Source organism: Corapipo altera, unplaced genomic scaffold (assembly GCF_003945725.1).
Source record: "Corapipo altera isolate COAL_440 unplaced genomic scaffold, ASM394572v1 65, whole genome shotgun sequence".
NCBI classification, from domain to species: Eukaryota; Metazoa; Chordata; class Aves; order Passeriformes; family Pipridae; genus Corapipo; species Corapipo altera.
The window spans coordinates 6,617,206-6,635,107 of record NW_020884891.1 but is presented as its reverse complement, the minus strand read 5'-3'; the positions used below and the strand labels follow the sequence as shown (position 1 = coordinate 6,635,107).

At 47.4% G+C, this 17,902-nt stretch overlaps 1 long non-coding RNA gene across 1 annotated transcript; it reads right to left on the bottom strand.

Annotated features, from left to right (window-relative positions):
* Nucleotides 1–1,669: 1,669 nt before the first annotated feature.
* LOC113947989 lies at nucleotides 1,670–7,072 on the bottom strand. Its single transcript, XR_003527946.1, has 3 exons — nucleotides 7,049–7,072; nucleotides 1,875–1,975; nucleotides 1,670–1,783 (listed from the first exon to the last, which is right to left on the bottom strand). It is a non-coding gene; the product is annotated as an uncharacterized LOC113947989 (long non-coding RNA).
* Between the last annotated feature and the right edge of the window lie 10,830 nt (nucleotides 7,073–17,902).

The following is a 17,902-nucleotide window of genomic DNA, read 5'->3' as shown; positions in this document are numbered from 1 at the left end:
TATTTAGTGGCTGTGTCCTGGGGATATAAATAAGAGAGCCCTAAACTGAGCATGCCTGTGCATGGAGTGTGGTTATTCCTGAAAATAAAGACTGGGATGACTCAGACATTGAATGTGGCTGGGTATTAACAGAAAGTAATAACCAGTTGCTAGGAGGCATAATTCTACAGTACCTTCCACTTTGCAGAAATAGACCAAGGGGATAGAACACGGGGACAAACCTCAGTTAGTGGGTAATAACAGCAATGGTGGTTGTCCCACAGACATAAACAGGCTGGAGCCTGGGGCACTTTGTGTGAGGAACTGCAGGAAGAAAGACACTGCCTAGGGGTCTTTTGATGTGCTTCATGCTGCAGGACTTGGACCAGGCAACATACCTGTCCAAGCAAGAGTCAATAACAAAACAGAAACCTGAGAAAAGCTCTAACTTTTGTTTGTTTGTTTGTTTGTTTGTTTGTTTTTCTGCCTCATTAGAATAAAACACTCTCCCTGGCGCTTGTACTTTCATGCTCACGAACCGAGACACACGTGCTGATTGCTGACAGCAGTATATACTAAGGCCAAATGTTGAGACTGCAGCAACACTGCTCAGTAGAAACATTCCTGCTGCAAGACTGCAGAAGTTGCGAAGGCAAACCAGTTAGGAGTGAGAGTATGGGGAATGCAGAGCACACAGCACGGGCTTGAACCCCCTTTGTAGCAATTGCAGATGGCACTGAACAACTCTGAGAGCAGCAAGTGAATCACTGCAGTGTCAGCAATCACCACCTGCATTTTGGAGCAGGGTGGTTTTCCCCCTGGACAGAGCCAAATAAATGCACTGGCTTTTCAGGCAGCAGCCTGAAACATGAGTGATGGCACTCACATTTCTCCTCACTCTGGGTAACAAATGAGCGGCAAGGTAATTACTGTCTCCTTCAGATATGTTGGGAAGGGAAGGAGATATCCTTTGGTAACCATTTTGGGTCTGAACCATTCACTGCACACTCTCTATAGAAGAAGTGAAGCTGCAATAATGCTCAAGGGATTTGCAATGGTTTTGTAGGGCTCTCATCCTAACAAATCACTGCATTTACTTCCACTGGTCTGGCTCAGCTGGGGATTAATCACTGAAATCTCCAGAATTGCTCCTGGGCTGGGTGTCAGTTGTCACCTGTTGAGCCAGGGAGGTATGTCCAGCTTCGACTCAAGGGTGAAAAAGCACATTGTGTTTGCAGTGTGCCTTTATTCAACAGTTACCTTCTCATCCTTGGTGTTTTCCTTTCTCCATGAGGGTCCACATGCTGTGCAATACATTTTTAAAAAAAATTACTTTAAGAATAAGCTCTCTGAAACAATTCCTTTTCCAAAATTTCATGTGGTGTATCTGTGAAGCTCCTTCCTTGCATGTTGTCAAGAAATTTACTAATTTGGGGTTTCTTGCTGGCACAGTGACCTGGATGGGGTGGCATTACAGCTTGGGCTGCTGTATAAGTTGCAAGGCTTATTTTTATCACCTGCCCAGGTTTTAATTTACTTACTTGCCATTAAAACTGGCTGTCCTGCAAATAATTTTCTAGCAATATATATACACTGTCCAAGTCATCCACCTCTCCCAGTTACTTTTGGAAGCAAAGATACAACCGGGCAAAGGCTGATAAAACTGAAGTCGTGTCACCACCGGCAGGTTGCAGGATAAAAATGTCTCAATACTGACCCCTCTCTGACAGTCGGCTTTAGAGAATCATTGCTGCACCTGCGTCCTAGTGTTTAACTGACCAACAGCTGGGAAACACCGTCCTGACTGAGGGGAAACAACAACAGAAAAGGATTAGTTATTTTCTTAACAGTTTACATAATTTCCTACATCAAATAAATGAAGACTAGTAGCTTACCATCTGGCAACATATGGACAATATTCCTTCTTATGATTAATTCTCTAAGTGACTGCAATTTTCCTCTCTGCAGGAACCTGAAGCTCATTGCAGCTAATATCCTAATAAAGACATAACTAATAAATTAACTGAATATCTTAAATGAAATCAAAGGAAAACTACTATCAAAACTACTATAAAGCATACAATCAAAGAAAAAAGAAATCCCATCTTTCTTGGATTTTCCACAAAGAGAAGATGTACCACAACAGATCTTGCTGTTTCTTCAGTATGTAGTGTATCATGTTTCAGAAATTCAATTCAAGAAGTTAAATCAATTGGTTTAGAGATTAAAACTGCAGCTTAGGAATCAGGAGTTCCTGGCGTAGATCCCGTATCAGTTAAAAATTTCTTGTGCTACTGCTGGCAAATGACAACTTTTCTAAAAATTCTTCTTCCTTAGAAAACTTTGAACCAATCCATATAACCAAAAAAATACAGAGAGTAATAGCAGGCTCACCAACTTTTTGGACATGAGCACTAGAGGGTGACAAAGCTGCACCAAACTAAGACAGACTACAACTATTTCTGCCACTAATTTAACGTACATTTATGTAGTCCAGACTGATTCAGCAACCACATTGATTAAGAATGCTTTGAACCCTTTTTATTTCTTATTCAATAAAATTGAATTCAGAGACTAGTTTCCTAGATAGATAGATAGATAGATAGATCATTGTTATCTGGTCTATCTGATTAAAAACTGGAAGGTGATTTTAAAGACAACCTGAGTCAGTAACTAGAAGCCAGGCATTAACCAGATGAATCCAGGCTCCTTCTCCACTACACACTTTCAGAGCTTCAGCCCACTTCCTTTTTTAACATATATATTACTTAAGTTTTAAACAGGTATATCACAGGCACTGGAATGAAACACTCTCTAGCATGTCCTTAATCTGTGTCATCAAGCAAGCATTCTAGGTTTGACACTTTGAAAATAAACCAAAATTACTTCAACTGCACTCACTTCCTGTAAACAATACCAGTGATCCCACCTTGAAATGTTATGACACTGAAGTGAGCATAGAGGTTTTCTCACCAATGTGTAAAGGACACTAGAAAAGCATCACAAACATTCAGAATATCTTGGAGTATTTGCAAATTAAAAAAGAATGTTGATTTATAGCTCAGAAATTAGGTCATGAGGAAAGAATTTCCAGGGCATACACAGCTACTGTGGAAACAGGATAGGGATGCCTTGCACTGACCACAGAAAACATGAATACTGTAAAAAAAATTAAGAATCCCTGGTCCAAGTGCCAGGTCAGTGAATAATTCAGCATAGTTCCCCAAAAAACATTATCTTAACATGGAGTAATGATCAGAAAAGCTCAGGATACTGAGAAATATAGAGGAAGTAATGGATGACAAAACATAAAACTTTAGCATACCATGGAATAAAATCATGTTGCACAGACACCTAAACTGTGAATATTGTGTATCATATTCACACACTCCAATCAAAATAAGGCATAGCAGAAATGGGAGGGGAAAAAACAAAACAGAACAACCCACAGAGCAAGACAACAATGACTGAATAGCATAACTTGCATCAGAATAAAGAAAGATGAACTTTTCAACTGGAAAGAAAATTCCTGATAACATATAAGAAAAATAAATAGAATTATGATTACTGTACAGTAGGTAAACAGAAAACCCCCCACCATTTTAAACAACCTACAAGTGATGGACTCAAATGAAATAATCTAAAAAGTGATTTTATTTATAAACCTCTTAAACTCTAGTTCACCCAACGTACTGATTTGTGTTTATCCCCATTTTTGAAACTCCATAATACATTACACTTGTAATTTTAGCTCAAACATCAAGAAAAACACTCAGCAACTGAATTTAAATCTTGTAGTTCTATATTTTAAAGGAAAATATTTTTTTTATTATACTGAAAATAATCTGCTTGTAAGTTTACTTAGTACAGTGGTTCACAATTGTACTTCCCAACTCCAATAGATCTTTCGACTTTCCATCTTCCTCTGGAACAGAGACCATCTTGTCAGATGCAAGTAATACTGGAAAAGAAAAACAAGTAGTCTCAAACAGTGCAGAAACAGCTGCATGGGGTAACTCCAGGAGGCAGAAGTTTTCTTTGTCCACAAAACGCTCAGTCACCTTATAATTTAAATCCTGTGATGATTAAAGTTTATATTGAACAATAAAAGCATTAAGAAAACCCTCAGCATGAGTTGCCCACTCTCTACCAGGAATGGAGATTCCAGCACAGTACAGAAAGAAAAGCATAAACTCAAAGCTAAGAAAAGGTCAGATTGCCAAAGCAGTCCAACATCTTACCTACATTATGCCCTCCACAGGCTCATGGCACGCTGAGCTCAACTTCCAGAGCCCTGCAATGCTATTACATAGCTTTAATACACGTAGTGAAAGGAAATCTCTCGCCTACAACAAGGATGAACAACCAGGGCTGCAGAACTAGTCACAGAAACTCAAAAGTTCAGTATAACAGAACCTCCACGGAAAATGTAGCTTTGTTTTCTAGGAACTGTAAAGAAAAAACATCTCTAAGTTTATTTCACTTCAAAGCCTGGGTAAATCCAGGCTCACACTCGTGATATCTAAGCATTTACCAACACGGTGAATGGATCCAGCCCCGACACGCTCACTGCTGGATGCGCGCACATCCCTCGCACCCGCGCTTGGAACCATCTTCCTGCTGCCCTGTGGGGAAGGACCGACCAGAACAGCCCAGTCAATACAGCTTCACTGCAAGGCATCCGAAACCCTCGAAGGTACAAACCAACCACAGTAAGGAGCTCTTTTTCCCCAGAGCGCGAACTCCTCAGCTCCTCTCACCCTGCACGCCCTCCTCCAGGCACACGAACTGCAAGTCCCCATCCTTACGACACATATGGAGAGACACAACGGGACTCAACGCCCGATTCCCTATGACCGCCCCTCTCCTTTAGGCGCTCACAGACGGCATCACCTTCCCCTCACCTCTGTCCCCGCTGCTCCCCCGGCAGCTCGGGCACACGGGGAGTGCCGGCGCCGCTCCCCCCGCACACATACACCCACGGGGGGCGACGACCCCCACACACACACACCCGAAAACACTCTCACACAGCACAGCACTGAGCACCCACCGCTGCACACCCCAGATCCTCCAGACCCCGCGTCCCGCTGCGTGCAGGGGGTGCCCCCCGCTCCGAAAAGCGGAGCCTCTCCGCTATCCCCCACTGCCCTCACACAGAGGGGCTCTGCTCCTCCCCAAGGCCACCACAGCGACACACACAAGTTCCCAGACCACTAGTGCCACCACGGCGGGGGCTCCTTAGTGTTTCTCCCCACTGCCACTGCACCAGCCCTCCCACTACACCTTCCCTACTGCCACCACACCATGTGCCTCCCTAGTGCTCCCCATCAAGTGCCATCACAGCGGGATCTCCCCACTCTTCGCACTGAGCGCTCCCAGCCTTCCCAATGCCACAGGAGCAGCCGCTCCCGTGTCACCCCCAGGCTGCCACTACAGGGACCCCTTGACTACATCCCCACAAGTCCACCGCAACAGGGCCCCTCAGGATCCTCACAGGGTTTCCCCTCCCCACTCTCCCCAGGGGCCGCCAGAGCTGGGACGCACCTCTGTCTTGAAGACTCGCAACGAGTAGTTCCAGTCAATGACCGCAGATCCCGAGCCCCGGTCAGTGACTGCTGATCCACGTTAGTGGCGGGGGAAAAAAAAATCAGCGAGGAATCTTCCATGGCAGAACAAAGGGAATAGGAGTGAGGTGGGATTGAGGAACACTCACAAAAGACTCAAGGACACTAGTGCTCTTGGCTCAGAACGTGAAAGGGGAGTGGTGAAACATAAATCAGAAGCTGGTTGCAACGGACAGGTCTCAGTTACTGAATAAAATGCAACACAATTGCTGCGATACTGTATGAATGGATAATTGTGTCTGTTACCATGTGATCTGTAGTCATTCAGTACTGCAGATTTATCTGTTAAAAATTACTCTGGAGCCTTAATTAAGAAATGTTAAAGAAGGGCTCATAGACCTGCATTTTAATGCAACTGTTGTGGGTTTGTTAAGCAGAATCTGATCATCCTGAAGGTACTTAAATGGATTTTTTTTTTTTTTTGCATGCACACATGCATTCATCATGACCAATTTGGGGATCTAAGGGAATTTCCTTATATTAGTGATATGGAAGAGACTGGCCTTCAGTCAGCAACATGTCAGTGAGAGATATCTGAACCATTATTTGTCAAAAGAGGAACAGCCCTGTAATATTATGTAGGTGATCTCTGGCTGAAATTCAGTGGAATCTTATTGGCCAGAATCAGGAAGAAGGAACTGAAAAGTGAAACATTTAATCCTTTGGTGCAGTATTTTATGGACTTTGGGCTCACTGTCATTGCCTCTCCCAGCAAAGAGGCCTGTGTTCAAAATGTATGTGTGGTGGGGGAGAGGGTCCCATTGTCACCTGTAAATATTGTAGCTGTTTGCTTCCTCAAACCTTAGCTGTGGATACTTGTGTGGGCTGTGGGATTAAAGCTTACAGACTAAAATATACCAATTGGTCTGCCTGGGCCAGACCTTCTGCTCTTGTCCTGAAAGAAACCTAATCTTCCCTGAATTCACAGCAGGAAAATCAGACAAATCTGCATAAACACTGATGACTGCTGCCCTCAGCTGAGGTTCCAGAGAGGGTTGAATAAATTCAGACTGATGTCGGGCCAAGTGTGTATGATGTGGGGCAGGAGGTACAGTAGCTCTTAGCCTCCCTGGTTTCCTTCCTTCACAGAAAATGTCTGTGTGGAAACTTCAAAAATGTCAGCTAGGTACTCTTAAAATGTGTGAAACTCCAGCTCATCTGTGAGGAAGCCACGGCAGTGTGGGGTGAGTGGGCAAGGTGGAGTCCGGGGGATGCCGAGCACCAGCGGGAAGCTGCAATATTGAAGGGGAAAAGTTATAATAAAGTGAAGAAGAAAATAAAAAAAGACGGTAGGTTTTGCGTGGGTACGGGAGGATGACTCCGGCCGGGCCCGATTCAGCTGCAGTAGCCGGTGGGATGCTGCAGGGAGGCCGGGAGAGCGGCATCAGCGGGGGAGAATGGACAGACGGACAAACGGGCGCTCCGACAGCAGCGACTCTACCGACCCGCTCTTGCTCGTCCTCCTCCACTCCCTCCCCCGGTCTCTCTCCCCCGGTCTCCCTCTCGCAGTGTCCCTCTCCAGTGTCCCTCTCCCGTTCCCGGTCTCTCTCGCCACCTGCCGGCCCGGGCCGTGCCGCCGCCCGGCCCCTTTCCCGGAGGAGCCGCCCCCTCCCCGCCCCTGGGCGGTCTCGCCCCCGCCCGGCTCTGCCCGTACGGGCTGTGGCAGCGCTGGGCCGGCTGCTACGGCTCCTCCTGCTCCGGACCCGGCCGCTCCCGCCGCCTTCGCTGCGGGTTCCCCGGTCCCAGCGCCGTCCGGATGGGGAAGCCCGGCCGGGGTCGTTGGGGGCCGGCTCGGGCCCCGAGAAGGCGAAGGAGACCCTGGAGCAGCGGTACCCGGATGGGGCCGCTGCTGGGGACTTTGTAACAAAGTCAGCCGAAAGTGGACAGAAGATCCAGAGGTTTCTCTGGAGTGGAGGGGAAGCGCTCAGCCCCTCCTCTGCACCGCCATCAAACCAAGTTTCCACAAGGGGAAATGTCACATTTGAGTACAAAGGTGACTAAAGACCTGAGTGCCACCGGACAGGCCTGGGGGTGCCACTGGCATCAGCCCTGAGACCCGATGGCACGGGCAGCACGTGGGGACAGAGCCGGTGTTATCCACGGGGACCTTGGTCCTGTCCTGCACTCCTTCGGGATGCTTCCATGGCTGGGGGTTTGTTTGGTTATACGGGAGTTTTCGGAAGGAGGGGTTGTCTTGGGATCTCGTTTGATGGGGTGGAAGTATTGGGTTTGGTTTTTTCTTTTATTAAAGTGCTGTTCTGAAAGCATTTTGGCTGCCCAGCCCCGCCAGCCCCGGGCGTGGGGGAGCCCCGGAGCGCGGCGCTGTCTGGAGCCGACACTGGGTGGCAGGAGGCTCCCGCAAACGGCTCCTCGGGTACCCCGTCCCTTCCCAGCCCCTCACCTCCGGCACAGGCTGCGCTGTGCCCCCGGGCCTGCCCAGGACCCCCTCGTGCCCCTCTGGCCCCCCTTGTGCTCACCTAGCTCCCCTCCCCATGCATGCCCAGACACCCGGCAGCCTCCCCGCCAGCCGCATTCCCGGGGCCGGGTGTGCAGGTGTGCTCCGGGGCGTGCAGGACTGTCCGAGGGGATGGAGGTGTGCTCAGGAGCGTACATGCATATTCCAGGGTCACGGGGACCAATGCCAGTGTCTGACTTGGCGGGTGAGCAGAGGGAACTCATCCCTCCCACTGTTTGAATAAACTGGGGGATGCCTGACTGTGAGGGATTAACAGCTCCAAGAACTTCTCAGAGCACAGGAACCTTCCATCTGGGAATGTCCCTGAACTACAGCCTCCCACCAACCTCCTGCTCTTGTGTGAGTCCTCCTGCTCTTCCTTCTTCTTCATTCACCCACAGCCCTTGACCCAGGAACTAAGCAACACCCAGAGAGACCTGAAGGGGCTTTGGTTGAGGAATAAAATGCAGTCCAAGGGTGAGAAGGGAGCAGCTGGGGCCCTCGTTGTATGAACCTGCCAGAAGCCGCCTACACGTCCATATCCTGAAATTCAATTTTTTCTTAAAGCAAGTGCAGTGGGAAAAAGCCACCCATGGCTGCATTGCCCAATAGTTACCCCGTGTCAGTAGCAAGTCTCACGTTCCCTTTTACAAAGAGGGCTCTCACAGTCACTTTTGACCCCTACTGAGGGCTCTGCAGTCACCTTTGACCACTACTGCCTGGGAACAGCCAGTCTCTGATACTCCAGCAAAATCTGATTTCTTAGCTTTAACTGACTCTGTGTTTTCTAACAAGCAGGACTGAGCAGCCTGTGGCCTGTGACCAGCCACTCTTGGATGTTTGACAACGTGCTGCAGCCTGCATTAGGGCTCCCAGCAGCAGAAGATGGGTGCTGTGGCTGTGTAGCACCTCTGCTGCTATGCATGTCTCCACTGTCGGCAGGTTACTCTGCAGCAGTGACTTCCCATGGGATTGTGGACATCCAGTGCTGGTGCCTGGAGGAACATTTGTCAACACGATACAAGCATGCTTTATGGTCCTGCTAGACCAAGAGGGACAAATAAATAGGAAAGGACTCGTGGCTGCTCTGCCAGGTCAGCCTGAAGTAGTAAAGTACTTGGGGAGTCCCTCAGGGCAGAGGGCAGAGCGAGTGCTCAGGCCCTGTTTGAAAGCCTGAGATGATTGGGAAGAGCAACATTCTACTGGTAAGCCACTAATGGCCATCTCTTTGGCATGTCCTGAAAACTACAGTACACTGCCTTTGCCTTGCCATCCCTGGAGGAGCACTCTGATGTCAGCAGCCAGAAATCCTGCAGAACCGGCTGGACTGGCAAATGCATGAAAGTCAGCTAATCTGTTTTATCACTGTTCCTCCACCCCCAAATCCCCATCCACTTCAGGCATCAGAGGGAAGCTAATTGACTTGATCTTCCTATTTGTGCTCAGACACCTCAGGTGATTTGGTTATTTTCTCTCATTTTTGTTTCCTAAACAAATCAGCTTCAAAGGCAGTGCTGGTGCAGGTGTTATGTGATACATATCTACCAAATAACTGGGGAGAGGCTTTGCTTCACCAGGTGCTCGCTACATCTTTGAGTGGTCTGGTCACAGTTTTCCTGCCTCTCCCCGCTAACTGAGGTGAGATTTACTGCTACAGAAGGACATCAGATATTGCTTGCTTCCCTCTTTTCCCTTGTCCCTTAAAGCAGAGGAAAATGGGGACTTTAGGGTGGAAAGGGCCAGTGTGGAGTGGTTTTTCAGGGAATCGGACCTTTGCAGGGACATGGTATCATTCCTCAGGGTGGCTTTTGTAATGAGAAGAGCAGCTGTCCATGGGAATGGTGTCCTGTTTGGGGCTGGCCCAGAGGGGGAGACTCCCATCCTCACCTTACCTGACCCAATAGGTCTGACTCTGACCCTCCTCCTGCTCCACCCTGCAGAGTGCTAGATGGGTGTGCTGCCAGGCTGTGTTTTCCTTCACCAGGCTGGAGACACAGTAGAAACTGTGGAGGCAGGTGGGAGATGCTGAGCTCTGGCCTTGGCAGCAACTGGGGCAAGCTACTTTCCCATCCCTTCCATCCTACTGGTGCAAGCAAATAAGAGCAGATTGCATAGAGCTCCTCACAAGGCCCCCCTGTCTTTAATGCCCAGAGAGTTTCAGAGATCCCTGCAGGGAAGGAAGCTGTAGCCCTCCCCATTGGCATGTGCCAGGGACACGCACTGAGCCAAGGGCCAGCTGGGCATCACCGCTGTCCCCAGCAGGGAGAGGTTCACCCAGATCTGCACCAGCCACCCGTGGAGGCAGGTCTCAAAAACCAGTTCAGGGCAAAGAGTCACCTATGTTGCACTCCAGGAAACCACATGGTCTTTCTCTGCCATGGCCTGCTCTTCAGGTCCCTCCCAGGGAAAAATTCCTGGCTAGGGGAGGAACTGAGACAAAACTAAAAGGCTGAGGAAGCTGTGCTGTAGGATACATCAGAGTGTTAATTGGGGCAATGGAAAGCAGGGGCTGCAGGCCTTGCATGCAAATCTTTGCATATGTGAGAGCTTTGCTGTTTCATTTTGACATAGCAATGATATCCAGCTGGCATGAATTGCTCCAAAATTCAGGCACTTGGATGCCACAGGAGTACCAGCACGGGCAGGTGGAGGGACCCGAGGTGCTAGAGCTGATAGCAGAAGCATGTGGGTTAAATGGGATTCACTCCTACAGGCACCTCTGGAGCACAGCAAAGCACCTACAGAAAGCATGTACAGAAACCCCCACGCAGAGCACTGGGGAAATCCAGGGGAAGCGCTGCAGCTGCAGGTGAAGTTCAGCACAGCCCCTGCTGTATTGTGGCAGCACAGAAGAATTAGGGCTGTGCAGACCCATGGGGACAGGGAGGTGAGTGGGAAGCAGGATACATCGCCAGGGCCTTACCTGCTCACAAAAACTTGCTGTGCCAGATAGGGAAACACCAGGACAGGCTTCAGTCTATGCCAGCTATAATTAGCCAGGAGGTGAATGCAACCATACAAACAAGGCTGCAGGAGCTCCATCTTAACCTGGATGTGACAAGTTCCTGGAAATCTGTTTTTCCCTAGGAACTGATAGGGGAGGAATAGCATTTTGCAAGGTTTTCCCTCCTTGTTAGCTGGATGTGGGGGAGGAAGGACATTTGAGGATGCCACCTCACCCTGTCCAGCAGCACCCACACCAGCCCTGCATCCCTATGTCAGTGGCACAGGTGCACACAGCAGTGACACACAGCCAAGGTGCCACATGCAGTTTGTTCCACTCTCAGGACCCCATGGCCCAGGTTACTACCTCCTGCCCCTGCAAATTTTTTCTCTTATTTAGACTGCTCCAGAAAAATCACTTGACTTATTTGTTTATTTGTTTCAGTTACACATGCCTATATGGCCTAGGCCAAACAGTTAGTCCTTTTGGCTTGTGCAAACCCTTTCAGAAGGCTGGCTTTTCCCTCTTATCTGGGAGTTGATGTTTAACCAAGTCAAGCATTATTTGTTACAATCTTTCTGCCTTGCACTGTTGCCCTTGGGCCTGCCTTCTCCTCCCCTGATTTTTTCAGTCTGTCAGCATCTTCCTTAACTTTCCCTGCCGTGAGCACAGGCTTTTCACGGTGATGCTGTGCTTCATGTCAGTCCTGTTTGGCTTTCACAAACTCCCAGATAATCTCTGGTCTTCTGTCCACATTGTTGTACGAGCAGAAAGCGGAAAGTTTTGCTAGAGAAGGCTCCTGTGCAATCCTACACATTTCCCATGTGATCCATAAGTTGCCATTGAAACTGTAGAAATGTATAGTCTTGCTTTCCTTTGAGTGCAAAGCGGTGACTACAGGGGCAGGAGAGGGGGAGTGGAAAGAGATGCTCTGTTATGCTGCACAGGAGCAGTCAGACCAGCACAGTGCAAAACTACAGCATGTCAAATTTGGCCTCTTTAAATAGCAAAAACAACAGTTCTTTTTGCAAGAACACACAGCTCTGCTGGGTTTGTTTCCACACCAGGGTTACAAAATCTGCTCCCAAGCCCCCAGGCAACAGTCTCTGCTGCAAAGGCAAAGCCTTGCTCTGGTGGGATGCTCTCATGGCAGGAAAGCTTTCAGAGGGTGCTGTAACCTTCCAAAGGAAGGGTGAGCCCACCTTTTCACAGCTTGGTTATGCATTTTGTCCTGCCTGCCACAAATACAGTTTTGGTCCATATAATTGGTGTGTGAAATAATATTAGTCACAGGACTTCCTGGCAAAGCAGCTCATAAACAAGCTTTCCTCACTTCCCTCTTATGAAAGTTCAGCTCTCCTCTGCTGAGCTGACTTCTTTGTTTCCCCCTTCTCCCATTTATTCCCTGACTCCCATTAGTATCTCAGTCAGTCTAGTAAACATTTTGTCCCATGGCAGCCTCTTCAAACATAGCAGGGAGATCAGGCTGTGGAGTGCACTCTTGACACATCTCCTGGGGATCCTTTCACACTCTCTTGTAGGTTATTTTGCTGTCGTTCCTCATTCACACACTGAAGAAGGGGGAACCAATGGCCCATGTATTCAGCAGCTCATTAGCAGGGAACGGTAAGAGGGTCTGTGATGCTTCCTCTTCCCTTCATCCCTTTCTCACTCATATCCTCCTTGTACTTTAACCTTTGTAGTAGCAGTTTCCTGGACTGAGTGTGCTGTTCAGCATCAGGTAGTAGAGGGTGGTATTTAACTAGGTCTTACTATTATATATGTTTCATTGAAAAATACACCCACTTTTCTGGGTGTAAAGGTAATCAAGCACTAGCACACATGAAGGATGTACCACCCACTGTGTGTTTTACAGATGCAGTCTTCTAGCACACAGGTCACACTGTCACCATGATAGCATTTACAGTCTCACCAGTAGCCTTACTGGCCTTGATTCACATATCTATGTCTGACTTTCTCATCAGCACAAGGGGTACGTGTATATAGTAGTTGGATCAGATAGAGAAAAGCTCCCAAAGCAGCCAGGAGATGTGTACTCATGAGTCATCTGCTCTTTAGTTGCTCCTAGTTGGCAGAAAAGTGATACTGTTCACACAGGGTCATCGTGGAAATTTCCCTTTCTTGCTGCAGCCTCTGTCACTGAACCCACTTAGACGCACACAGCTCACCACACTGATGTCTTGGTCTCACCCATTCACCCAGAGAAACCCTGGCCCTTGCATGGAGTTTTATTTTACCTACCAGGCTCTGCCTGTACCAGTCTGATTGCAGATCTGTGACTAAGAACTGTCACCTTATTGTCACCCCATTTGCCCCCTGGCTAGTCACAGCTCTGCTGCCAGCTGGGTTGGTTTGCAGCATTGCTTGAGGGTACATCTCCTGAAAACAAGAATTGTGAAGGCAGGAAATTTTTCAGATCACTCTACTTACATATTGAAATGGAGATGAAAACCTTGCAAGATTTTCTGGTAGCCCTGCGTTTCCTTTTTATCTCTGTTATCCTTTTACCCTGTCTTGCTGTAAAACTAGCAAAGCTCTAAACCATCCTCACCTCAGCCCCAGATTTCCCTCCACTTCCCTCTCGCAGCCCTTACTGAAGTCTTGAGCATCTCCTGATTTTCTCCACACAAGAGCCACCATCTGTGGCATCCAGCAGTGCACAAAAAGCTGGGTGCTTGCTGTTCTTCTTGAGTGACAGCCCAACTGGAACACAGATGTTGAATCTCATTTCCCACTATCCAGTGGCTTTTGGACATTTTTCCAAGAGATTTGTTTCATTCTCTCCTCCTGTTCAAGTTCCCTTTTAACAAGCAACTCAACTGAGTATGTCTTTTATGCAAACAGCAATTTCCTTTTGAAGCTCCTAGTGAAGGCCATGTTTGTCACTCTGGGTGGAATTTGGGTAAATTGGACTGGAGATGAAAACATCTCTGTTCTCTTTCCCAGGAAGGTTACAGATTCCTGCAGTTTGTGTGCATTTCTGCTTTGAGAAGGAGCTCAGTAACAGTGGTGTTATCAGACTATCCCTTCACGTTGATTCCTGGCTCAACCACACCCAATTCACTCATCAAAAAGACCCATTGCCATCATGACTAAATTCCAACTGGGAGTTCAGGTGGGTCTCCATGACCCAAGCTGTGGACTTTCCTGTGCTAAGGCACCATGACTAGTAGCAAAGGGTATATATGACAAATACAGCACTTGGATCCACTGGCTGTGACTGCCACTGCCTCGTTCAAACTCAGCTCAACAGTGTGTCACAGTTCTGTCTCTGCAGGGATATGGGAATGAAGAGCTAAAGGGAGAGGTTTGCATTTAATGTCCCAGTTTGTCCTGGCAAAAGCAATAGGTAGAAGGAAAGACAATGGGTCTCTGCCTATCCTGACCACTCTTCAGGGAGTTGAATGTAAAATAAGAGGCATCAAACACACACCTCTCCTTACATGGGTTCCAGTGACAGGTGCTTTGCCACGGCCACATACCACTGCTTTCTTCCTCTGCCTGCATTGGGGCAATCTGGAAAGAAACTTTGTGGGCCAGGGTGATGAGCACATGCCTCAGCTGCATGGAAGAAACTGTGGTGCCACCGTTTCTTCCTAGCTGCCAGTGTCGCTGCAGGGGCAGTGGATTTCTGAGCTGTATTCCTCCAAGGAAACTAGGAAGTTATTTCTAGCTGTGACCAAAGTTTTCTCTTCTGAGTGTCCCTGTCGTGCTCCCCACCGTGCTGTGACCACTCTGCCAGCCTGTTTTCAGCAGGTACTGATAGCTGTGATGTGCCAGGAGCCCTTGGAGGGCTGCCCACGCATTTTGTGAGCCCTGTTGCCACGATACTGAATGCAGAGCAGATGTTTATTTCAACAGAGATGGCTTTGATTTCTTTACAACTTTTCTTCCGAGCTGCCATCGTGTGTGAATACTTCTTCCCAGGAGCCAAGTGCTGTCAGGGCCCAACAGGCAGGCGTTGAGGCTGCAGCCAGGGCAGAGGGGAACAGGGTTGAGAGGCAAGTGGCAGAGCAGCACAAAGCAAGCTGATGGCTGTGGCCTCCCAGGAAGAATGGCTGAGGCTCTGGGAACACTGACTGATGATGGATGTGCATCTGTGTGCATGTGTCTATGCACAAGGATGTGTGTGTGTGCACATACATGTGTTTGCTTGGCTATTTTGGTGCTGAAAGCCTGGCAAGGATGGGGAAAAGCAATCTCCTGCTCACAGTTGATGCTCCCAGTACTTAATTTTTCTCTTTTTTTCCCTCCCAGTTGGCTCCATCATATCATTGCTGCCTTGCTGCAGACCTGGACCAGCATGGCTGGAGGCTGAGCTGATGAGACCATCTTCTCCTTGAGAGCAAGAGAAGCCAGGCACCAAAAAATATTGAAGATGTGATAGAAAAGGTAAGGAAATCCCTTCCTTTAGTACAGTAAATCTAGGTGAGAATTACCAAGAAGAGATACCACTTCTTTCTGAATTTATTCTTTCCCTTCTCCTTTCCCTTTTCCTTTACTTTCCTTCCTAGTTTTCCTGTTGGTATATTTTAAAAATGTTCTCTTTCTTTTACCTTTCCTCTCTCTCCTTTAACCCATCTTGTCTGTCTTTCTCTCCACCCTTTTCTTGGTGCTGGCAGAGCAGCCTGCCCCCACAGGTACCCTGCCCAGAGCTATCAGCCTCAGTCTGCTTTGGAGGGGCTGCTTTGCAAGTGTAGGAATTCCACCAGAACCAGCTTCTTGTTGCTGTTCCCTTATATAGAAATGTTTTTAATTCTATAAATACTGTATGTATTTTGCTAAAAAAAAAATAGGGAAAAAAAAAAGCTTGGACTGGCTATGTAAAGACACTGTGCTGTTGGGGCTGGAGTTTTGTTTGCCCACTGTCAGGGCCTCTCACTCACTTCCTTCACCCCTTCCACTGTTGTGACCAAACTATTTTTGGTATTCCAAGAGCGCAAGCTTTGCTGAAATTCTGGTTTCCTGCTAAGGGGGGAAATTAGAGCAGGGAAGGTTTATTTAAAAGTACAAAATACATTTGCAGACAGGGAGAAGAATGTATGAGAACAATAATTTGAGAAGATCAGTGTTCTGTGATATTAAACTACTGAATTGGATATAATTACCTAGAAGTATACATATACATATATATGTGCATCTGTGTGTGTGTATGTTTTATTTTAGAGATGGAAGTGTAAGCAGAGTATATTTGTAATAAGGAGGTCAGAAACACGACACTAACTGCATCTCACTTATGTTGCAATCTTGGAAGCACAGGACTATCCTATGGGAGACCATCTTCTTTAAGCTAAACACTGTACTGAAGTAAAAAGCTCACTGGTACAAGGATCTTTCTGTGACAAAGGTGGAAAGGTTTGTCTTTGAACTTGTGAACAGTTCATTCAGTTTATCAGTAACATGGTGACTCACCATTCACCACACTGGTACAATACACATGCACTGTTATCTTTTTATCTGCATAAAGACAACTTACTGATTTTTTTTCCCTGTTATAGAAAATTAAAGTTTAAGTCAATGAAGAACCCCCAGGAAAGAAATGAAACTGTGCTACAGACTCATCTAGTACCGTGGGCACAGTGTCTATTTGTCCTGTTAGCAAGTAGCTCTGCCTATCACTGCATGGCAGTTCCTCCCATCTCAGCTGGGTACATTGGCCAAAGGTTGATCCTTCAGGTTGCAGCTTCCACACGGGAACATGCTGATCATATGAGGACAAAGCCTGTCTGCCACAGTTGCTCATCTCTGGCTGGAACCAGTGGCAGGGGCTCAGGGAAGCAGTGAGAATGGAGTGAGCAGGGGCAGTGCTTGCATTTGCCTCTGGGGATTTGCAGCTCACCTACTTCCTCAACCAGAGGTGCTGGTTTTATAAACAGTGTTTCCCAATGTTGAGGTTTTTTTCCTTCCATTAAACTGTCCAGTCACTTTTGGCCTGTAGCAAATAGTTCACCAGCTTAACTATACCCTGTGTGAAGAACTGTCTGGTTTTGTTTGTTTTGAACTTGGCACCTGCTTGTTTGATTAAATGATCCTTAGTCTTTACACTGAAGGAGATGGTGAACCAGCATCCCTCACCTACCTTTTCCATCCTAGGCATTTACCTCAGCCTTATTATTTTCCTTAAAAGTACAGGAAGTGTCAATTAAAAAATAGTTCAGCCATTTCTAAGAGGAAGAATGCAGGAAGATGTATCATTTTGCCCTGCTAAGAAATATCATTTTGCTCTCTTGCTTTTGAGGGAGGATATGGAATGTGGTAAAGGCATCATCCTTGTTTCAAGGATGTACCATTGTTGTCTGCTGGAGAAAATGCAGTTTTGCTGCATTACATGAAAATCTCCATTTTTTAACACTTAGTTGACACTGGCAGACTTTGGCAGTTAAATTCTCTAAATAATCCATTTGTACTGAAGATGCTCCTTGCTCCTGGTGTCTGGCAGAATGACTAAGCTGCCTCCTCTGGGGGAACCCAGAGCTGGAGAAGGCTTTTGCCAGCCAATTCTCCTGGTGGCATGGGACTGCTGTCACCAGGCTGGCAACAAGGGGAACCTCTGCCTTATGTCCTGGCACTCACCTGTGTCCACCCAGGCTGCAGGAGGCTGGAAATAGCCATTCCAGTGTGCAGAGACCACAGGGAAGGTTGGATACTACAGAAGCTGGAGAATGAGGCAAGACAAGAGGGATTCAGGCCATGGGAATGAAGGTAGTTGGCAGAAGTGGATTTACTATGGCACTGTTTCTAGTCCAGCTGCAAAGCTTTATAATTTTAAATTATTAACCAGATACAGAAATATCAAAGTTGTAATAAGGGATTGACAAGAGGTACATCTATCTCCCATGTTAGCATCAGCAGCTTCTAGCAGCAGTGCTGGAAATTCTG